Source organism: Felis catus, chromosome C1, assembly GCF_018350175.1.
Source record: "Felis catus isolate Fca126 chromosome C1, F.catus_Fca126_mat1.0, whole genome shotgun sequence".
Taxonomy (NCBI): domain Eukaryota; kingdom Metazoa; phylum Chordata; class Mammalia; order Carnivora; family Felidae; genus Felis; species Felis catus.
Window position 1 is genome coordinate 110,177,950 of NC_058375.1, and position 24,665 is coordinate 110,202,614.

General features: G+C 43.7%; 1 long non-coding RNA gene across 4 annotated transcripts in view; it reads right to left on the reverse strand.

Annotated features, from left to right (window-relative positions):
- Positions 1-249: 249 nt before the first annotated feature.
- LOC123379072 overlaps positions 250-24,665 on the reverse strand; it is a 70,748-nt gene continuing 46,332 nt past the window's right edge. The window contains exons 5-6 of one of the 4 annotated variants that reach the window (XR_006583061.1): positions 924-1,095; positions 250-444 (exon numbers count right to left, since the gene is read on the reverse strand). This is a non-coding gene — a long non-coding RNA (uncharacterized LOC123379072). Of the gene's footprint in view, positions 445-923; positions 1,131-1,626; positions 1,769-24,665 lie in introns of those variants that run through there. The other 3 variants (XR_006583060.1, XR_006583063.1, XR_006583062.1) reach the window with 3 other exon arrangements.

Genomic DNA, 24,665 nt, shown 5'->3' on the forward strand with positions numbered 1-24,665 from the left:
TAAAATCAGAGCCATGCTTTGATGCTTAGCACAATTTACTTTCCAAAAGGCTTGTATTAATTTATACTCCCCCATTGCTTCAAAGCCTAAAATGTTTTGTGTATTATTCTTACAAAAGGAAAATTCATGCCCAAGAAAATTAGGTAGTCTAAGAAACCTTCTGTAAAGGAACCACCACTCTGCTCAGCATGACTGCTGGATGGTTTGTGTTTTCACACTGTCTTTGCTTGGTATAGAATGCACCCACGTGCTGCTCACACTGGAACGCACTTACCCTGCGTTAACTGCATGGTGTCTGGAAACCACCAGTCCCAGAAAATGATGTGTCCCTGGCGAGGTGTTGATTCTGGACACTGTGGAGAACACTTTAAACAAGGGCCACATTTTTCCAGTAGCCTTGGGGGCTTGACACAGGGTACATCCTGCTACACCCAGCTCACAGGCCTGCACACACAAACTGAAGGTTAGCAACACAAAGGACCTTCTTCCCGATTATTCTTAAACCTGTACTTGTCATTTCCTGCTGCATTCCCCACAGTGATCTCCACATGCCAGGAAACAGGAAGATGAGGAAAAATTCAACCATGCATTTCACAACAGAGCACCTTTGTATGGGACCTGAAGTCTGGGTCAGGGCAATGTCAGTCAAAGAGACTTTACCGAGAGACAGTGCCCTGAGAGACAGTTGTCCACCCTATTTTCTACAAAGTGGAGTGACGTTCACTACATATGTGCTGAAGAGCATCTTCAGATGAAAGAGCAGCATGGCTGAGCACTGTGTATAGCTTACTTGAAGGAATATTTCTGGAAGAGCACACCATATGTTTTACATTTGCATCCAGTCTATAAATATCCCAGTAACAACTTGAGTCCATAAATACTGTATTTAGAATGCTTTGCTGGAAACATCTTTCACTACTCACAGTCATCTGTTTATCAGCATGATTGTTCATTGCCCTCCCATCGTGCAGAATTATTCCCATGATCATGGCCATGCTGGCAAGTGAGAGGTTGCTCCCAGATCGAGGAATGGCTGGGAAGCCTGTCCCCTGTGCTGTGTGCTCTCCTTCCACTGGCTCTCAGGCCACCTCAGAGCTGAAAGTGACAGATGTTGCTTCTTTAGCAAAGGCCTGAGTAGAAAGACATGGAATCTTTAATAAGCCCCAAAGAGACTGCAAGAAAGGAAGAACCCTGTGCGCTTGCAGAGCTAACCAAGGACAATAATGAGAGCTTATTATTTCTCACCATCACCATAGATCTATGCTGTTGGTATTATCTTTATTCCACCAATGGGAAAACAAGCCTTGCCAAGGTTGAGACTCCCATCCTGTGACCAAGCCAGGATTCTAACCTGGAGTTACTAATGCCAAGTCCCACCGTAATGGGGGCAAGACAAACAAACCCAAAGGATTAGAAATGCCCATTATTTGCTTTTTGAATGCTAAACAACCACATTTACAAAGTGATTTCATGTGCACACTCTTATTTTCTACTTAGCCTTCTCCTAAAAGGTATTTAGAGATGTTTCTGTCTTTATTTTCTAGATGAAAAAGTGAGGCTCAGAGAGGATAAGTGATTTGCTCAAAGTCACACAGCTAATAGAGACCAGATTGAGGCTTAGAATTTCAACTTGCCAATTTCTATTTTGGTGTCCTTTCCACACATTCAGGGTATAGATGTTATTTGGGAAGAATCAAGAATCAAGCCATGACCAGCCAGAAGCATCAGGATGTGCTCAGGAGTCAGATCAGCTCTCAGGTCCCATGCTCTGTGGGAAAAGCATCTAGGTCATAGCTGTTTTGGTGGTAGGCAGAAATTGTGGCATTGAGTTCCATTAGGAGCAGGCAGGTCTGGCAGGATCCCTATGGAGGAAACTTACTAAACACCCTCTGGATCCCTGGTGAGGGGTCCAAGTGAAAGAAAGAAATGAAGCTCAAATAATTATTTGTTTATCTAACCCTGTAGTGCTTTCCTGTCTGCACACACTGTAAGCCTCAGAAGGGCAGTACTCAGTGTTATTCCTGCTGCCGTCTTTGCTGAAAGTGTGAATGAGGGGAGAGCTGCTAGATACAGATACCTCCCTGACAGCCACTGGGCACTGCATCTCACAGGACTGCAGAGTGTCTGGGCTAAGGCACTGGCCATGCATGTAGGGCATGCATGAAGCAGAAGGCAATGAGACAGGGCAACATCAATCCTGGAGATGCTGAGATTGGTACACACTGGGTCATGAGGAGTCTCAGCTGCTTTTGCAAAAATAAACAGTGTGGCCAACAGAACCTGTCCATACCACCATCCCACACATGAATTCCAGCTTTATCCAACAGTGAGTAATGGGAGCAGGTCTCTGCTCAAATGACCTGACCTTGCGGCGGGGGCGGGGGGGGGGGGGGGGGGGGGGGGGGTAGTGTCAATGCAAAAGAAACCAGTAAATCAGTAAATCTATTTCACTTGGAAATAGTGCCATGAATAAAATGGTGTTAGAACACAACTAAGAGGTGCTCATGTTAGCTATGTTGAAGGGACATTTACAGAGAGAGTGAGAGTCAGCATGCTATGTTGGAAGCATGAGGAAGTCCCACATGGCCAAAGCAGAATGAATGAGATGGAGAAAAATGAGGTTGGGCTAACAACAGGGTAGCATCACCAACCATAGGGTAGAGCTGATGGTATATTCTGAATGTGATAGAAAGCAATGGAGCAGAGGTGGCATGACCTGAATTTTGCTTCCCTAAGATCACGTTGGCCTCTCCTGGGACAAAGGCCCAAGTGAGGCCAAATGGGATTAAGCAGTGTACAGCCTTCTCCCATCACTGAGGATATTGGGACCTGGTTTGCTATCCTCCCATTTTCTTCCTGCCATGCCTAGCTGCTCTTTAACAACCATGCTAGGGACAAAGACCCCAACTCTTCTCATGCCCTAATCCAACAACTCCCCAGAGTCCAAAATATCAGGTTCACCTAAAAAGGCAAAACTTGGAAGCCAATACATCTGAAGTATTGCAAGATGCTAATTTACATTAGTAAAACTCAAGGGAAAATGGATAGTCATGAATATAGGTGATGGATCAAAGAAAGTGTAATCCCAGGTGTGAGAAGTTTGTTTCTCGGGGCTCCCCACCCACATTCTGGATGCAGAGTGCTGGCATCAGTGGCTGGGAATAGTCCTACCTGTTAGCTCAGATGGTCACTGGAACTTCAGCTCAGGAATAGCCCATATACAATAAGGCTGAGAAGTAAGGGATGTCCTCAAGAGATTTTAGGAGATAAAAATGTTGGGGTGGATTGATAATATGTGCCATTTGAGAATGACAGTCCACCATGGGCCTGGCACCCATGCAGTCTTGCTGAGGGTGACGTACTACATGGTGGATCATCCTCTGAATGCTGGGCAATTTCCGAGCCACCTAGGCAGGTCAGGGTGACCACAGCCTGACCATGACCACAACTACCATGTAACTGCTGCTTGCTGCAATGCTCGCTACTTGCTCAAAAAAGCCTGGGCTTTTCAGCTGCAGCACAAACCCACTGCCTGTGTAGCATTGCGTCCTCCATGGGACTAGGGGGCAAAAAAACTGACAAAACTATGCTCAGGCTCTGGCTGCTGCTTCTACAGTGAGTAATATAATCTTTCAACTCTGGTCCAGAAGTCGGGTCTTTCCTATCAGCATCCACAAAACTAACTGTTAGCATGATCCCCACAGGTCTTGATAGGAACCCTGTCAACTGCACTCCAACAGCATCTTTCAGAAGAGTCCAAAGGACACTCCTATGACCGGGAGGAATTGGAGAGAGGAATGTTGGATCTTTGAAAAGCACCTGTGTAGCTCTTCCCTGTAGGACAGGAGTGGAAGGAGGGGCAGGAGGAACAAGGTCTCTTATTGAAACAGAGGTACCTAGTGCAAGCATGGCAAAAGCCAAGCCAATAGCACTGATATACGTCCAAGGCTGGGAAGACATGAGACCACAACAAGCAGCAGCACTTGTGAAGCCATCAAAAAGTTCTGCCTCTGGCTAATCGATCATGGGGATGTAGGGACCAAAACAGATTGATTAGACAACAGGGCTGTACCTGCACAAAGCAAATAAACAAAAGATAACCAATAGCACTGCCTAGGTCCAGTTAAAAGAAGCCTCAGCTGAACCCCAGATTGAGGAGTCATAGCTTCTAACTCAAATCCCAGACCCAAATCCACTCTTGCCCACCCCCAGACCTCAGCCTGTTCACCCACATGCCAAACATTAGTTTGCTGCCCACCCATATCCCAGAATTGAGTCTCTTCTAAACTGACATTTAGAAAACTGTGGTAATCACCAAGAGCCAGAGGTGAGTATCTCTTCTAGCCAGAGGTGCCAATCTCTTCTAGCATCCATCTTCATGGAGTTACCGAGCTCATGTGCATTCATTTGTTCTACTTTTTATGTGCTGTGACTGCTCTAGTTAATAGAAACATTGAAGAAAACAAGCCAATCCTCTGCCCTTACTGGACTCATAATTCTAGTAGTAAATTTAAAATTTAGGATGATTTGCCATGGATCTTGTCCTGGTATTTCAAGCTTCAAGCTAAAACCAATGGATGATATTTCCATATTCCACAACTAAGCACTAGACAGTCCTTGCCCTTATATCTTGACCCTTCACCCACATGTAACCTATGTGAGAGAACCTATAAATTCCATATGGGCAAAGGTTTCTTGAAGATTATAGAAATGGAGAATTTTATGGCTTCCTTCCTATCTGAGTCCAAGCCAAATGAGAGCCCCACTGCCTCCACCAGAGAACTGTTTTTAGAGTTTGGGACTGTCCTCTATGGGGACTCTACATCCTAGCTGGATAAGAGCTGAGTTTCAAGTCTTCTGGGTCCCATGTTGTCTTAGGAGAAGTCCCAATAGTCCTTGGGAGAACATGACAACTATCCCCTGGGTTATGGAGAAAGGCATGACTGGAACCACCTAAAGAAAGGAGGGAGGGCTGGGCACTTTTGCTAAGATCAAGCGGGATGAGAATGTTAGGAGTTTTCCTGTCAGGGAGGCCCTTGGCAAGTTTTATGAATCATCTGGGCTCCAGTTGTATTAGCCATAACCAAAAAGGGCTGCATCCTAAGGAGAGAAGGCTCCCCAGTGGAGGTTATGATTTAGAACATATGAAGTACAGAGGGTCCTGCCAGAAGTGCCCAAAGAACTCATTCATGAGTCTCCCAAACAATAAAGGATGCTCCCTGTGACTGAAGGCTTTGACAAGGAGAACCACCCACCCAGAGAGCCAGCCAAGACAAAAGTCCTTTTGGGTCTTTCCTGCTTCTAAGTCTGAAGGAACTAGAATGGAGTGGGGACAAGGAAGAGATGGAACAAGAGAATTAGACAAATGGCCATCCTCTCTTTACTGATGAACTCCAACCCACAGGTCAGCCCAGAAAAATGGGAAGTAAAGACTCAAGTTCATTGTGTGAGCACAATGTTAACTTAAACTAGGCTAAATGTTTTTCCCCTGAAACTCACCAGAAGGTTATAGAATGTGAGATGCCAGTAGGTGGTGAGGAGAGAAAAGGGATGTGTTTGGGGGCCAGTAGGAGAGAATGAAACTCTTCCCTACTTGTAATCTAGCAACTGTAGTCCGCTGAGTAAACCAGTGTTGCAGAAAATATAATATGACTGATACGAAGTGATTGAGATGACGTGATCTCAGGCAGCACCTAGAAGACAACGTAAAGCATGATAAGGGGAGTAAAGTGTCACCAAGAGGGGGGCTCCCTGCAGACATGAATGAGGGCTGCTCCATGTGGGACCTAGGGAAGAGTTCCTTGTGATGAGCACCTCTTGAATCCACAACCTCTTCATCACCAACCTAGACAATGACCAAGACCTCCCAGCTGGCCTCTTTGGTTCCCACCTTGGAACCAATAGTAGCAGTCCCACCCAGTCCTAATAGTAATGTGATCCTTCAGAAACACAATCTGAGAAGGTCACATCTCTACTTAAACTCTTCAGAAGCTTGTGTTCAACTTTAAAATAAAATCTCTAAAGTTGCTAGGAAGGTTTAAATGGACCCTGATGCTCTGACCTGGACTGGCCCCACTGACCTCCTTCTTACTTCTCTCTCACTCATTCTGTGCCCCATTCTTGCCAAAAGAATGGCTTGAAAAAGCCAAGCTGTCTTATCTTCTGGATTTTGTATATCTTTTTCTATGCATAAGACATTTTTTCCACCCTCTTCACAAAGCCATCTCCTTCTCATCCTTTAAAACATAAGTAGATCACAAAAGTCTTCCTGGACTCCTGTACAAAGTTATTTGTTCCTATGCCAGCATGCAAAGCTTTATCACTCTTTACTGAAATTGTGAAAAAGTCTAGCATCTGATTCCTCTGTATCATTACCTCCTCTAGGTTAAGGAGCAATGTCTCTATGGTTATCCATGCATCTTCCAGTGGTCAATATATGACAGATAATAAACATTCAATGCACAAATAACTGAGTGAATAGCTGGATTTAACTATCAAAGGGAGGAATTCACCCAGGTGAAGGCATAGAGTGAGAAGGCTGAGTACAGTCTTTACCTGGTAGGCAGGAGAAGAGTCTCCCCTTTGTTTTGGCTAACACAATGAGTGATGGTCAGTGTCTTCCTGAGGAGCTCTCTGAGTTCTGCCTCAGCATGCCATAGAGGGTGAATGTTGGCTCCCACCCCTCCTCAGAAAGGTCTAGAGCAGAGAGTTAGTGGTAGAAGCAGGCATGCTTGGAGATCTTCCCCTTGGTGAGGGGCTCAAGGTAGAGGTGTGAAGACTGATGCTTTCACTGAATTGGACTTCTTTTGCAATATATACACTTGTTTGAAGATTACTTTTGAGAATGAGAGGGCCTAGTTATCGTCAGTTTGTAATGAACCCATACAAAATTGAATGTATGCAAAGACATGAAGGAATCTTAAATACATTTTACTAACTGAAAGAAGCCAATCTGAAAATGGTGCATTCTATATGGTTGTTTATATAACATTCTGGAAAAAGAACAAAACTAATAGATAGTAAACAGATAAGTAATTGCCAGGAGTTTAGCGAGGTGGGTCAGAGGGTGGGTAGGCAAAGCACAGGGGATTTTTGAGGGTAATGATACTATTCTGTATAATGTAATGGTGGATACATGACACTGGACATTCATCAAAACCCACAAAACTTTAAATATGAAGAGTAAACCATAAGGACTACAAATTTATTTTAAAAAATCGTTTAGGAGGTCAGGGCACAGGATGGAATGCAGACTCTAACAATTGTAATCCAGTTGTAATACAAATGTATGAAACTACCTCATGAAAGTTGTTTCTCCCTAGTGACAGGAGGGAAAGGTGCTGCTCTAAGTAATTGAAAATGGGTAGAGGCTGTAAGATTAAAGGCAAAAGGACCTGCACATAAGCACCATACTCTACCTGAGGAAGTTGTTTTCTTAAAAATTAAGTAAATAGATGGTGTACAGCAGGAGCCAGGTTTCTCACTTCTCTCACTTGGGAAGTTATCAAGAAGCAAAGGGAGACAGCTAGAATGATCTATGTGATAATTCATTAACATTGGAGGCATCAGTCTGAATTCATGTTTAGCTTATGATAGATACATATAGAAAAATATAGAGATATGCATATATATAGGAGTTAGGATACACACATGTATTTTCTTGCTCCATCAGCTGAGGAAGTCTAGATGCAGTGATACCCCAGTAGCAATGAGCACACCCAGAACCTGGATCTTGGTTTCTAATACATCCTCCAATAAAAGGAACTGGGGATCCCTGAATAAATTAGTGATTCTAGGACTAGGGCAGGAAATATGTAAGATAATCCTGGAGAATCTTATCATGCTAGAAAGTACTAAAGTACTAAAACACACACACATAAGTATACACACAATGATGGGCTATGTCAAAAGGATCCAGGAACCAACTGAAGCTCCTAATGGCCAAAGTTGGAACAATTTGAGCAAATAAACAAACAAACAAATAAATAAGTAAATAGATAAATATTGGATTATAACCCAAAGTGTAAAATAAATATCCATGAGTCCATACTGATTAAACAAACAAACAAAGGCAAGTCCCCTTGAATAAGAATTACAAATAGTTTATGTGCATACTCCACCCTTAAGGACATGGAATGTAATCTCCACTCCTTAAGTATGAGCTGTGAGTAGTAGCTTCTTTGCAAAAAGTGTAGCATGAGAAGGGAGAAAAAAAAGTCACCATACACTGAAGAATCCTGAAAAATATGACCCAAGCCTGGTGATCAAGGTTAACCTCAACAGTGAGGTATCTACTGTTGTTGTTGTTTTTTAATTTTTTTAATTTTTATTAATTTTTGAGACAGAGACAAAGCATGAACAAGGGAGGGGCAGAGAGAGAAGGAGACACAGAATCTGAAACAGGCTCTAGGCTCTGAGCTGTTAGCACAGAGCCTGACGTGGGGCTCGAACCCATGAACTGTGAGATCATGACCTGAGCTGAAGTCACACACTCAACCGACTGAGCCACCCAGGTACCCCTAGGTATCTACTGGTAATGTTAACAGTATCATACTCTTAATGTGATGTGGTGACAACGGTACTTTACCTCTGCAGTCTTCCTCCCCAAAACCCACAACTCCAAGCTAATCATGAGAAAAGCATCAGACGCATTCCAACTGATGGACATTTATACAAAATATCTGACCATTACGCTTAACACCGTCAAGGTCATCACAAACAGGGAAAGTCTGAGAAACTGTCACAGCCAAGAGGAGCCTAAGGAGGCTTGATGACTAAATGCGATGTGGGATCCTGGAACAGAAAAGGCGTGTTTAGGAAAAACCAAGAAAATTTAAGTGAAGCATGAACTTCAATTAATATTAATGTAATGACATTGGTTCATTAATTGTGACAAATGGGCCATATTAAGTCAGTTCTTACCAGACGAAATTAGGTGTGGTGTATATGGGAATTTTCTGTACTATCCTTGTGACTTTTCTGTAACTCTAAAACTATTATAGGTGTGAATAATTTATTTTTAAGAAAAAGAAGGACCAAGATCTCTCTCTCTCCCCCCAAAAAACAAGCACTTCTCTTTCCTCTCAATTATTTTTCAGTATTAAAACAGCCAAAACAAGATAAGTACAGAACTGCTAATGTTCACAGGTTCTTATCTATGAAATGAGATTTCCTGGAGCCAAGAACCTGGTGTCCAGACTGTCTCCCCACTAGCCAATCCTGCACCTGCCCACCATAAAAGACTTACTTTCCCTTTGGTTTGGAGCTAAGTCTGCTATTACAATGCTCCTAGCACACAGCCCTCAAACAGCCAACGAAGATCATGGGAGACAGAATGAGAAGGGAAAGTTCTTGGTCTGAGTCTCTGAGCTCCCATGAGATAGTGATGCAATCTTTAAGGAGCTGCCCAACTTCTTTGAGAGTAAGTTTGTCCATCTGAAAAACAATGAATAAGAGAACTACCTTGCTGGGTAGTTGTAGTGATGAAATAAAAGAACAAGCATAAAAGTAGCCACCACATCGTAGATGTTGAACACTGTCATTATTGGTCACAAACTTATAACTCATGCTAAGGGGCCAGGATGCACATCACTGGGGCCACACAGAGCATTCATAAAATGGAGGTTATCATACCAGATGGTCTGCATGCTGCATGGCCAATGTCATAGTGAAGAGATATCCTTACCCTGTATTGTTCTCTATCCTTATGGGGTTAGGTGGGCAGAGATCACCTTTGGGGCCATGTAACAGTGAAGAAGTGACCTTGTTAAATAGGGCTTTGGGATTGGTTTTAGCCTATCCTTTTCCCCATATCATAGTATTCAGGGCTCTCAGTAGAAACAGAACTAACAGGAGACAGACAGACAGAGAAAGAGATTGAGATTTCAAAGAACTGGCTCACAGGATTGTGATCTGGCAAGTTCAAAATCTGATATTGTGGGCAGGCAGTCTGGAGACCAAGTGAAGAGTTGACATTGCAGTTCAAGTGCAAAGGCAGTCTACTGAAAGAGTTCCTTTTTAGTCAAAGATTACTCATTTTTTTATCTTAAGGCCTTCAATTGATTGGGTGCAGGCTACCCACATTATGGAGGGTAATCAGTTCCACTCAAACTCTACTGATTTAAACGTTAATCTCATCTAAAAACAACACCCTCCAGGTAACATCTAGACCTGGTAAAGCAAATATCTGTGTACTGTGGCCCAGGCAGGTTAACAAATAAAATTAACCACCACCCATCTGCTAAGCCAGTCCTTCTGAGCATCCAGATGAGCCCCCAGGCCTCCAGAGGTATCTCTCCTCAGGGTGGCTTATATTATTACCTGGGAATGCAAAAATCATAATAATAAGAAGTTTAAAATAACAGTTGTGCAATAAGAGTTTAAATTATTATTTGAGATGTCACCTATGGGCTCCAAAAAAATCACTTGGACTGAATGGAGAGGATGCCAGTTCCATGAGGACAGTGGCAGAGGCTGAGAAGAGTCTGGGTCTCCGAGCACCTGCCTAGAGCAGAGGGCACTGGCCCATCTGCACAAGATAGATCTGAGCCAGAAGTAAGCTTCAACCAGATCTCACTGCTCGGTTTCAGGACATATCTACCTTAATAATACAAAAATGTCTAGGTAGGCAGTAAGAAAGTGCCAGATGCATGGAGAGAAAAACATGTACAAAAAGTGAATGAAAACAGGAACCTGGGGACTCCTCACAACATGCGGAGTAAAGCTGAAATCCACTGTCCACTCCTTGTCTCCTCCAAACGTATAGAAATGGTGAACGAAGATTCACACACAGACAAACTTAAATTCACACACAGAGATGGGTATAGAGGCCACAGTGATAACACTGAACAGGAGTCAAGGTGACCTACCCACAGGAATACAAGTTCACCTCTAAAGGAGCAGAGCTGTAATTGTCCTTGCAGAGAAGGGTGTAGAACAATGCCAGGCACAAAACAGGGCCTGAGCTCCTAGGACACACTGGGCCTTAGAGAAAGAGCTGTCCCTCTCATGGAAGGGTATCTGGAGACCCCTCATGGATGGCCTTCCACACATCTCCAGAGATAGACAAGGCCTCATCCACTCACCCTGGACAGCATGGGTGGCCAGAGAATTTATTCTAAGAATCATAGACCACATTCTTATAGCCATTGTCCTTCTAAAGTGGGTGAAAGGAGTTCCGGGCACAGACAGACACATGCAAAGGCCTGGAGGGGGCAGAGGGAATGGATATTCCAAGGTAAGGATAAGTAAGGTAAGAAGACACAGACAGAATCCACTCCCTGGGAACTCAGCCTGGGCAGGGCACAAACCCCAAGGTATAAAATGAGTGTGCTATAAACACTACTTTCCAGAGCCTAAGTTTCTTCTTCTGAAAAAAAAAAAAAAATAGGGCTTTCTTGTTGTTATTAAACGAATATTGTTTACTATTACATCCCAGAGCTTAGAATAGTGCCTGCCTAGAATAGTAGCTATTCAATATTGGTTAAATGAAAGAAAAAAAGAGGAAGGAAGGAAGGAAGGAAGGAAGGAAGGAAGGAAGGAAGGAAGAAGGAGGGAGGGAGGGGGGAGGGAGGAAAGGAAGGAAGGAAGGAAAGGAGGGAGGGAGGGAAGGACTGACTTAGGAGTCTTTTCCTGGAAGCTTTTCCTGACCTTTTCATCCTTTCCCACCCACTACACCTCCTGGAGTTTGCTACTGAGCACCTATCACATTTGACTGTAAGAAAGTTGTAGACACAGTGGTTATAGGCATCAGTTTGATGGGCTGGTTCTGTCCCCACTGGTTGAATGGCCAAGTCAATGGACACTCAATTTCTCTCTAAGCCTCAATTTCTTCATCTGTAACATGAGAAAATGACAGAGCTGTAGCAAAATTAAATAGGATAATGTGTGTAAAGAACTCAGCACAATGCCTGCCTCAAAAAAAGGCTCAAAAAGTTGATGATTATGGCTGCATTTCTGCCCTCCTCCATGAAACTAGGAGTGCCTCATGACGAGTGCCCAAGTGCTACGCAGTTCTGAGCATCCAAGACCTGGTTCAGAGTACGTAGTACTAACAGCAAATGTTTGCTGAACAAATGACTGAAGGATACAGCTGGCACAAGAAGAAATTCTACACCTTACTGATTCCTGCACGTGTGTGGAAACCCAGAGATCTCCCATCTCACTTCCAAAGGAGCCACCAGAGATGCGGTTTCTACAATGTGTGTCACTGACCTACAATCAGTCAGCTCTGGCCAAGAATCACAGACAACCGCAGACATGAGGCCATTAGATGCATCCTCCTTCCTCTGCAGGGAGGAGGCTGCTGGCCTCCATGCAGGATAGCCTGCCTCTGGCCCTGAGGCCTGATCTGGCATGGTGCCCTGGTGGGGGGGGGGGGGCCTCTGCATGGATCTGGGGGCACACCAGCTTTAGCTATGTTAAACAGGATCTTTCAGAGGCTTTTCTAGCCATGGGTCATTAGGCTTGTGTGATCAGAGAATACTCTCTCCATCATTGTTAGCACCACTTACTAATGAGTACCCCCAAGAATACAGGTTGAGAAGTAGCAGTACCTTGAGGGTTTCTTTAACCTAATACTAAATATAAGACCTAAAACAATAGAGGGATGGTTCAGAGTGGGAGCAGGCAAACTCTGGGACAAGTCCTGTATCGGGTTTGCATGCATTGCTTCCCTCATTAAAGCACTGTGACAGCCCTTGGCCAGTGGGACCAAGGGGCCTGCCTCTGTTCTGTCAGTCAGGATTTGCCACTTACATTGTCTGATTCCCGTGGGTCCCAGTTGTTCTTGCTCACACTTGGCTGGCTCTGGCTGTTCCTGCCCTGGGGTCCCCTCCCAGAAACCCTCAGTCTCCATTAATGCACTTGCTTAAGGGTCCATCTTCACACAGCTCTCTTGCTGCAGGATCATGGCAGCCTCCTGCTGCACCCAGCAATGCAGCAGTCCAGGGAGTGTGGCTAATCACCACTCTTTTTGCAAAGAAGAAACATCAAGAAACTTTCTGGGCTGAGAACCATTTTCTGCAAAATGGAAATGGAGATTCCTTGACACCTGGTGTACAATCACAAATGTACTGAAAGTTCCTGCTTAGTGAGCACCTGTACACTGCACACTAACACCATTCACTATGCCCTGGGTCTTCCCAGTAACCTCAAGACTGGGATTCAAAGCTCCACTGCAGATGAGCAAAGTGAGGTTTAGAGGGGTTGTGTGACTTGTCCAAGGTCACACACCTAGAAAGAAGGGGCAATGAACTCTGAACTCATTTTTCTCTTGCCCTGGACCACTTCACATGGCTCCATATCCCTTCTGGCATCTTTGCTGGCCGCCCAGCAGTGCCCAAAACATAACAGACAGTAGACACAGATGAGTCAGGTTTAATTTGTCTGTGAAAGTGCCTAGCAGTAAAAGCATTACTTTTCCATGACATGAAGACAAGGAGGCCACAGAGGGGGTGACAGATTCTCTTGATACCTGATGTCCCCGGGAGTCCCTTGTCTTCCCCCTTGCTGAGAATGGCTTCCCTGTCCTGGTAGGGCTCTAACCCAGGGACTCTAACATCCCCACAGCAGTGGCAGCAGCTCTGTGACCAGAATGATCTGGGTCACAAGGTCCTGTTATGCCCACTAGTCCTACCCCAGGCTTCTCAAAGGAGCAGACTCCTGCCCACTACCTATGCCTGCATGGCCATGAGAGAAAGCCTGATAGAAATGGAGTAGGGGAGCCAAGCTGTGGCTAGGAGCCTTCCACTCATCCAGAATAGCATCACAGAGCTATATTCAGGGTCAAGGAAGCTGATTGCACATCTACAGGAAGTGGTTACAACATTCTAGCCGCCATTTTATACTCATTCCAACCACCTGGTTGTTTTTTTTTTTTTTCCTTTTTCCTCTCTTTCACATAGATATTTTCTCTTTATACAGTCACTAGACTTTTCTAATTATAGCAAATGGGAAACAAACCACATCCCACAGCTGGAGACACATTTTGTTCATAATTAATTAGAACTAATTGATCAGATACCTTTCCTAATGTGTGGTTTTATGGTCAGATTGAAATATAACCCCAATCCACCCTAGCAGGATTCTCTGGGTCCAGAGGAGATATTGTTTACAGAAAACCATCAGGAAGGAAGTTGAACACTGCCTTGTTGGAGCAACCAGGCCTGCAGGGATAAACCTCTGCCTTACCTGGCCTGCCTCAAGTGCAGGGGAAGGAACTTTACATCACTTAGCTCTGTGCCCTCATTAACCATTTTCTGCCCCAGGCTCTCTGTGAGGGCTAGGACAGCAGCAGAGGACATGTCCTCTGCGGCGTGAGGGTCTGATCAAGGAGTCAGCCAATACAGTAAATAAAAACTGTCTGTGGAGCTGAGTGCAAGTAAGATTCCCCCGCCCAGTAGGGAATCATGAGGGAGACCCCCTTGCCAGCAGTGCCCACATTTTTACAGCCACTCTTGTGTCCACTTCTGTGTAGTTATAGCACTTTACTGGACAGGCCTTTAATAATTTTCCTTAACTGGGTTTTGCAAGAGTAAAAATGAGCCTGAACCCTAAGATGGGTTTGGCCTTTGGAGATAAAGCCATAAGAGGCCCATCTGAGCCTGTCTGCTGTACAGAGGAAGATCCATACAGCTTTGGCTTTCAAACTCCTGCTAGGTTGGTATAGTTTGGTTCTCACCAAACAAAACTGAGCTATCTTTCACATAATATTAGACTATTACTTTTTTTTTTTTTTTTTTTTTTACTTTTTCATCTTACAAAGGAAAAACTTGAAGCAAAGAAAGGCTGAGACCCTTGTAGCAAGTCCAGAATTAGCTATCGTCACCTCCTGGGGTCTGTGGTTGCTGACCAGTCTCCTGTTCCCCACCACCTGTTCGGGGTAGGGCTGTGTCTTTCCAAAGGGATCCTTGCAGAGGGTGGGAAACCTTTCTGGAAATTCAAGCCTTCCCTCTTCTTCACATCCTCCTTAACGTTAGGAGACCAGCAAAAGATTCCCCTTTGTCTCTTTAAACGTCAGGCCAATTTTGTACTCAAATAAACAGAGGTGATTATAGACCCAAATGAAGGAGGATTTATACCAGTTTCACTTAAAAGGAAATGCAATTTGAACTGGCTGAAACAATAAAAGATGTACAGCCTCTTGCAACAGAAGGGGCAACAGAGGACTGGCTTTCAGCAGGGCTTTCTCCACGGTTACAGCAGGGCCCCTCAGGACCCCTGTTTCTCTGCTCTTACCCACTACACCCTTCCCTGTGCAGGCTGTGTCCTTGGGGTCACAGGATGCAGGGCCACAGAATAGCCCCTCCCTCTTTCTCCAAACTCAAGTCCTGATCCTGACCCTGATTGTTGAGGCCCGCAGACAAGGGTCTTCCCCTGTAAGGATGGACTCAGGCATGGGAGAAAGGGACAAGGGTGCGGTGCTACCTCCAGAGATGGGCGGAGTTACAGGATTACAGCTGCCATGTCCACCACGCCCTCCCTTCTCTGATTTTCCATGATTTTAAACAGATATATTTATTTTTCTGATTATACTGAAAAACATAAAGCGAAAAGTCAATCAACCCCATTTCAAGAAGTGTCTGCCATAAACACTTAAGTGCATTTTCTCCCTGTCTTTTTAGGTTTCAGTTTGATCCCCAGAATTCTTGTTCCCTTTCTCCAACCACAGTCCTAATTTTTTATAGGAGATGCCCCTCCCCAGGTGGGCCTGTATGTGGGTGCGGCTGGAAGCGAGCCTCTGTAGAGCCCTGAAGGTGGAGGACCGCCCCCTCCTGGCTCAGGGAGGTCATGTGACCTAGCCCATCCAGAGAGAGCGTCAGGCCATGTTCTTAGAAGACGGGGGAGATGATTGTCCCTCTTGGGTGTTACACGAGCGCCCTGGGAACTGCTCTCAGCCATGAGAAATCCTACCTTGGATCAGAATCAAAACACAAGAAGTGACCCTGAGACACGTAAAAATGGAAACAGATCCTGACAACTTCGGAGGAGCCCTGCACGGAGCCCTTCCTGAGACCCAGCCTACCCCCAGAAGTGCAGGGACATCTGTCTTCTTGCCTACGCTAATGATGGGGTTGGGTTTCCCACATGAATTTTAGCTGATATAACCTTTTCAACACGTGGATGTTGGATCCTCTGTTATCAATGTAAGTCTGGGTCATCATCCCTAATTATTTCCTTAGGCTACTTTCGCAAGCAGGGAACAACTAAGTCAAGGGCTTTATTTGTAAGGCTTTGCGTACATCTTGTCAAACTGCCCTCCAGAAATGTTAGATCAATTTATTCGCTCTCACAGTGCTTTTCTCCCCACATAATCAATAGACAAGTAGGGTGTTTTGAAAGCCTCTTTAATTTGATAGGTGAGCCGATTCTGCATTCAAATATATGCAATATATATACTTTACAATGCAAAATGAGACGTGTAGCCCTGCCACACACACCACAGAGCTAATTCCCACCAAAGCGCTCTGTGGGGCACCAGAAAAAGCAAGTGGGCTCCTGGTGAGCCACACACATATGGCGCCTGCCTCTACCAGCCATGGATTCACCTGGAGTGGAAATGTGCTATTTGGGCATAGGGGCTGCCCAGCAGCAGATAAACCTCACTCTTGGGACTGGGTGAGAAGCAGCATGCACTTGGGATGCAGAATGAGAGATCTAGGGACTCACTTGCCTTGCTCCGGGAACACACGGCTGCCTCAGTCAATCAGAACCCCAAGCGCTCACTTAAAATAGGGAGCCAGTGACCTCAGGCCATTCTTGTGTGGGAGGACTGCAGGGTCAGCAGACACATTCAGCTTCCAGGAGAGAAAGATAGCAGGGTGACTCCTGGCTCCCAGCGCCAATATGGGGCACACTGTGGTCCAGGCTTGGGGGTGGCAGCAGCAGCACCAGAGGGTCTTTTCCAGGCTGCTCCATGGTGTGTCCTGCCGTGGTCCTGGTGCCCAGCCTCCCTCATCCCAGCCCGTCTGCTAAATCTGGTTCTCAGCCCTCCTGGTGATTTTGTGAGCCCCTCATATCTCTGAAATAAATCTCTTTCCTTCCTCAAACAGCCAGCCTGTGTCTTTTGCCCACAATCAAGATCCCTGGCTAATACAGCTACAAAATCTCTCTGAATGTGTGTTTCTGCATCTTGAAGGAGCCCACCACACGCTGTCTGGAGGGTAAGCCGAAGGGAAGAGACTGATGTCCAGAGCCTTGGAAGGGAGGAAAGGCTGAGGTTGAGATGATGGTGGTGAGGGTCCCCTCCCTCTGTACCAGTGCCACACCCTCATGGAAACCTTCCCCAGCTCCACCCAAATCCAGCCTCCAATTGTTCCCTTCATAACAATCTTCAAATTTTGAGTTTAACTATTTGTTAAAACCTTTGTTCTGTGTCTGGTCCCCAGAAGAGTGACATGGTGATGGCAGAAATAAGATTACATCTGCTTACTGTTGTATCTTACTGTCTGGAGTGGTGTTGGGCCACAGGGCCACTCAGCAACTGTGTGTGGATGAGTGAATAGATGAATGACAATATTGTGCTCCAGATTTCTTTCCTTAAAATAGTTTGCTGTCATATATCTATCTGCTTGCTGCTGTTGCCCTGGTCACACATCCAGGGAATACCTCTGCACTTTGACTCTCCGCTGCCACCATCCACCATATTTGTCACCTGAAAGGTAGATTTTATGTTCCCCCCAGATCTGTTACCTTGAATTGCATTATCGCCCTTCTCTGAGCAATCTAGTGCTCCCACCATCCCAATCCTTCAATTACCACTGTTAAGCCCAAATCATGCCTTGACACTTGAGTGAAATCAGTGTTATGTTCTCTCTGTTTACAGCTCACAGGTGACCCCCCAGTGCTGCACCCTGTCTGAAATATTCCAGGGCTCTAGTGCATGTTTGCAGAATTTTGGCAAGACTTTAACTCAGAGCCAGAAGAAGGGGCAGGTTGCCACAGACCCTGGTGGACAAAGTACAGAAAGATCCCCAGAGATATGAGACAAGGAAACCACATCTCCAGGACCTGTCAGGGGACACCCCTCCAAGTCCAGAGAGGATCTCCACTGCAAGCCACCACAGGCCTGTTTTGCTGAGCAGGGTTTGCATCCTAGGCTCAGAGCAGACACTGATGACTGCCAAGGAGAGCTGAGCCAGTCCCAGCCATGCTGTCCTCTACTCTTGCCCCACAGAGGATCCTTGGATGCTCCCATGCTCAGCCTAGTCCTGGTTTCAGTTGGAGGAGTCCTGCAGGTGAATGGATGCAGCCCTAGAATTCAGGAGCAGCCTCTAGGGAGGGGAGCCAGAGTATTCAACCTTTTGTGGCTTGTTCTGCCGTGGACTAGCACATCTGCTGCCTGGGCCCTGGCCTTTCAGAATCTGCAGGAATTGGGTGATCAGCCTTCCCTCTACAGATATGCAGACATGCATACACTCACACACACACAGATTACCTGTTGCTGCACAACAAACCACCCCAAAACTTAGTGAATTAAAATAATAATGACATTGGCCCATAAAAGCAGCTCATCTCTGCACCACCTGGTATCAGCCTGGGGCCTCAAAGTCTGGGCTGGAACCCCTGAAGTCCTCCTGCATCCCATATATGGTGATGGCTGTTGGCTGCTAACCAGGGATGGAGCTGGAGCGCTGCATGTGGCCTCCTGTGTGACTTCTTGGCTTCTTCACAGTGTGGTAGCTTGGGGTCCCCAGTGAACACCTCAACAGGACAGAGCAAAGACTGTGTCCTGTACTGCCTTGTATGACCCAGCCAAGGAAATTAAATGCCATCAGTTCCCCTGTGGCCACAGGCCCACCAGATCCAAGGTAAGGAGTATCTGTGTCATTGTAGAGAGCACATGAGAGGAGGGTACATAGATGATACACACACCACCCACCACACAAGGTGTCGCCCTGGGACAGGAAGAGCACAAACAGGGCTGTCAGACAGCAATGAGTACACTGGTTCTTGTCATGTAGTCTGCATCTGGCCACTTGACCATAGGTATACTCTTCAGTTGTGTTATACAAAAGTCTTAAAATCTGGATTAATTGTCTACTGCTTTATAATGAATTACACCCAAACAGTAACTTTGGGTGTAACAGTAATTACACCCAAATGACACACATTTATCATCTGGTGGCTCCTGTGGGGCAGGAGAGAGGGCAAGATCATCTGGGCACCTCAGGGTCACTCACAGGCTACACGCAACGGGAGTGGTCCTCCCAAGGCTGGTCGGGAGCGGCTGCCTCAAAGCTCACTCACTTGGCTTGGTCCTCACTGCCTATTGAGTTAGGTCAGTTTCCTGCTGGCTGCTGGATGGAGGTCACCCTCAGCAACTTCCTATGTGGACCTTTCTGATGGGGCAGCTTGCTCTGTCCAAGTTTAAAGGCCTAGAAGGCAACAGGGAGAGAATCCCAGCCTGGCCATAGACACAACATGCCATTGTTTCACTTATCCAGGGGTCAGAATCGAGTCACTGGGTCCAGCCCATTCACCAGCAGGAGGTGACTGCCAGGAGGTGGGACCCTGGGGCCCTTGTCTGATACTGCCAACCACAGGGTTCCAGGCAGCTTTCCCCACCCACAGCCAGGGGTTCTCACCCCCCACCTAATCCTGAAGTGGAAGTAGGTGTGAATAAACAGTAGGAGCACCGCAAATGTTGTTTGGATTGAATTGTAATGGTGACCAATATACAGGGTGCTTGATATAATATGAAATTTTACAAAATTTGGTTTTTGGAGTGTCTTAAAAACCAGATCTTCATTCAATTGTATGTCAACCCTAACTCTTTCTAGTCAATATTTTTCATTTTACTGAATGTATTGAGACATACACAGGATAGAAATGGGTGGAGTCAACCTGTTCATGACTGTTAAGTCTGTTCTTAAAAATGTTGAAAACATCTATGTATCTGATAGCAGTAGATGCATTTCTTAGAAATTCTCACACCCTTTCATGAAATTAAGTCTACTCCTTACCCATGTTTTGCTCCTCCCCACCTTTGTTTGGTGATTCTGTAGGTCTCTTTAGGTCTCTCCTATGTAACTTGTGTCTTCCAAAGGGCAAAGGGCAGCATTCTAAATATAGTTAATTGTGCAGAGATCCCAGCAACTGGGCCTTCCCTGCCCATGGTTTCCCTCTGATGGGAGAGGTTCAGGGGAGTGAGCTGGGGTCCCCTCTTAGCACAACACAAGCCCGAGCCTGGGAAGTAGGAAGTGCCTGTTCACAGGATGGGCCTGCTCTGGCCAGCAGCTCCCAGGAGGCCTCCACTGCCAAAGCCAGACAGGCCTGCTGCCCCTCTGCTTCCCTGCATCTTCTACAGCTGGTCTGCGGACTTTTAACTCCCAGGGCAGGCTTATGTTACATTTATCTCTAAGGTGTCAGCCTTCTTTGGATTTCACCCTTCCCATCTGCTCCTTGGTTGTTTCCTTGGTTCATGTCAAAGCTCCAGGACTTTTGTCCTACCCTTGCTTGGATATCCTTATTACTATGCTTACATCATCCTTTTGTGATTTTCAAGACCCTTCCAATTAAAAGAAAAAACCTGGTAATTGTGAGTTCCCATTTCATATGGCTTTCTCCAGCCTTATGTTGGGGAGAAAACCCAATTGGTTTATTCAGAGCATTTGTTTTTTTCTTTTTGTTTCAATTTTTCATGTTTAAAATAATTATAGATTTGAGGGCACCTGGATGGCTCAGTCAGTTGAGCATCTGACTCTTGGTTCAGCTCAGGTCATGATCCCACAGTTCGTAAGTTTGAGCCCCTCATCAGGCTCAGCACTGCTCGTGCAGAGCCTGCTTGGGATTCTCTCTCTCTCTCACTCTTTGTCTCTATCCCTCCCCTGCTCTCTCTCTCTCACACTCACACAAAATAATTACATAAATTTTTTTTAAAAAATCATTACAGGACAGGCTGGGTGGCTCAGTCAGTTAAGCATCTGACTTCGGCTTAGGTCATGATCTCAAGTTCATGGGTTCGAGTCCCACATCAGGCTCTATGCTGACAGCTTAGAGCCTGAAGCCTGCTTGGTATCTGTGTCTCCCTCTCTCTCTGCCCCTCCTTCACTCACATTCTCTCTCTCTCTTTCTCTCAAAAATAAATAAACATTTAAAAATTTTTTTAAATAATTATAGGCTCACAGGAAGTTCCAAAACTAGTACAGAGAGGTCCCCTGTACCCTTCCACCCAGTCTTCTACAAGTTACATTTTCCACATAATAGAATGATATCAAACTAGAAAACTGACCCTGTTATAAAGTGTGAATATAGTCACATGCTCTCTTAGCTCATGTATAGATTCAGATGACAATCACCACAACCAAGATACAAAACTCCATCACTACAAAGATTTCCTTTGTGATACAACCTTTATAGTCACACACACACTCCCAAATTCCTAACCCTGGCAGTGAGGAATCTGGTTTCAATCTCTATAATTTTATCATTTTGAGAATGTCCTATAAAGTGTGAAAAAATGTTAAAAAGTATGTAACCATTTGAGATTGACTTGTGTCACTCAGTCAAATATCCTTAAGGACAATTGAAAATGTTGAGTACATCAGTAATTAGTTCCTTGGCACGGCTGAGAAGTATTTCCTAGGATGAATGTACCACATTTAACTCTTCACCTATTGAAGGACATTTTGATTGTCCTCAGTTTTTGGCTATCACACATAAAGCTGTTACGAACATCCTGTGCAGATTTTTGTGTGAATATAAATGTTTATCTGACTAAACGCCCAAAATGAATGTTGGGTAAGTTATGTGTAGTTTTTTAAGAAAACTGCCAAATTTGGGAATGCAAGCTGGTGCAGCCACTCTGGAAAACAGTATGGAGGTTCCTCAAAGGCTAAAAATAGAACTACCCTACAACCCAGCAATTGCACTACTAGGCATTTATCCAGGGGATACAGGTGTGCTGTTTCAAAGGGACACATGCATCCCCATGTTTATAGCAATATTATCAACAATAGCCAAAGTATGGAAAGAGCCCAAATGTCCATCGATGGATGAATGGATAAAGAAGATATGGTATATATATACAACGGAGTATCACTTGGCAATCAAAAAAATGAAATCTTGCCATTTGCAACTATGTGGATGGAACTGGAAGGTATTATGCTAAGTGAAATTTGTCAGTCAGAGAAAGACAAAAATCATATGACTTTCACTCATATGAGGACTTTAAGAGACAAAATATAGGAACATAAGGGAAGGGAAACAAAAATAATATAAAAACAAGGAGGAGGACAAAACAGAAGAGACTCATAAATATGGAGAACAAACTAAGGGTTACTGGAGGGGTTGTGGGATGGGGGATGGGTTAAATGGGTAAGGGGCAGTAAGGAATCTACTCCTGAAATCATTGTTTTGTTATATAGTAACTAATTTTGATGTAAATTTTAAAAAATAAAAAATAAAATTAAAAAATAAAATAAAATAAAATTGAAATAATAAAAATCCGAAAACTACCGAATTATTTTCCAAAGTGGATAAACCATTTCCTATTTCCATCAGCAACTGTAAGAGATCCAGTTTTTTCACATCTTCATCAGCATTTCATATTGTTGATACTTTTTTTTATTTACCTTTTCCAATAATAGAACATGGATTAGAAATTAGATCTCATCATCCTATGGTCTTAATTTCCATTTTCCTACTGGCCAATGATTCTCAACATCCCGTATGCTTCTTTGCAGTCTCTGTATCCTCTTCAGTGAAATATCTCTTCATGTCCTTTCCCCATTTTCTGAGTGGATTGTTTGTTTAATGTTTTTTGAGAATTCTTTAAGTTTCTAGATATGAGTTGTTTGTCAGATACGTGGCCTGCAGTTTTTTTTTTTTTCTCAGTCTACAGCTTGTCCTTTCATCCTCCTTAACATGATTTGTCACAGAGCAATTTTTTTTTTTAATTTTTAATTTTGGTGTCATGTCTAAGAACTCTTCACCAAGGCTAACGTCCCAAAGATTTTCCACAGTTACCTTTTTTTTATAAGATTTATATTTCTACATTTTACATTTAATCCTATGATCCATTTAGAGCTAATTTTGGCATAAAATTTATTTTTTCTGCCTATGGATTTCCAATTTCTTCAGTTCCACTTATTAAAAAGATTATCCTTGTTCCATTGAATACCTTATGCACCTTTGTCAAAAATCAATTTGCTATACTTGTTTGGAGCTATTTCTGGATTCTCTATTTTGTTCTGTCGATCAATGTGTTTATTCTTCCACCAATAATACATTATCTTGATTACTGTAGCATAACAAATATTAAAATCAGGTAGACTGATTCCTACTACTTTCTTCTTTTTAAAAATTATTTTATCTATTCTGTTTCCTTTCCTTTTCCATATAAATTTTAGAATAATCTTGTCTATATGTACAAAAATATTTCCTTGGGATTTTAGTATGAATTGTGTTAAATCTATATATGATTTTGGATGGAATTGACATCTTAACAATGTTGAACTTTCCAGTCTATGAAAATGGTATGTCTCTCCTTTCACCTATATCTTCTTTGGTTTCTTCAGTACTTTTAAAGTTTCCAATATACAAGATCTGTACATGTTTTGTTATGCCTGAGTATTTCATTCTTTTAAGCAATTATAAACGGCATTATATTTTTAATTTTCATTCCCACATGTGTATTGCTAGTTTATAAAGATATATTAATTTTTGTATGTTGACCTCACATCCTGCAAGTTTGCTGCCCCCACTTATTAGTTCTAGTTTTTGTTAATCCTTGGGGATTTTTCTACATAGACTATCATATCACCTGCATATAGTAATAATTTTATTTCTTCCTTTCTGATTGATGGCCTTTTCTTGCTATATTGCACTAGCAAAAGTTCCCAGCACAATGTTGAATAAGAATAATGTGGGTGAATATCCATGCTTTGATCCCAATCTTAGGAGGAAAGCATTCAGATTTTCACTATTAGGAATGATGTTAGCTGTACATTTTTTTTAGATGCTCTTTATCAAGTTTAGGAAACTCCAACCTCTTCCTAGTTTTCTGATACTTTTTACTATTAATGTGTGTCAAATATCTTTTATGCATTAACTGATATAATTCTATGATATATCTTCTTTATTGTTAATACGATGGATCTCATTTTCAAATATTGAACCAGCCTTGCATCTCTTTAATATGTCCCACTTAGTTATGATGCATACTTCTTTTTATACATTGCTGAATTTTACTTGCTAATGTTATGTTAAATTTTCTTGCATTTATATTCATGAGGGATATTTAACTTTAGTTTTCTTTTTTTACTGTCTTTGTCTAGTTTGGGCATCAGAATAAACTAGCCCAATACAGTAAATTGGAACGTGTTTCCCCTTTTCCTATTTTCTGGAAGAGATTGTATAGAACTGGTGTTAATTCTTTCTTAAATCTTTGATAGAATTCTCCAGTGAAATCATCTGGATATGAAGATTTTCTGGGAGCATATTTTTAATTAAAAATTCAATTACTTACAGGTGCCTCGGTGGCTCAGTTGGTTAAGTGTCCGACTCTTGGTTTTGGTTCAGGTCATGATCTCACAGTTTCATGGGTTCAAGCCCCACATTGGGCTTCATGCTGACAATGCACACCCTGCTGGGGATTCTTTGTATCCTTCTCTCTCTGCCCCTCCCCAACTCATGCTGCCTCTGTCTCTCTCAAAATAAATAAA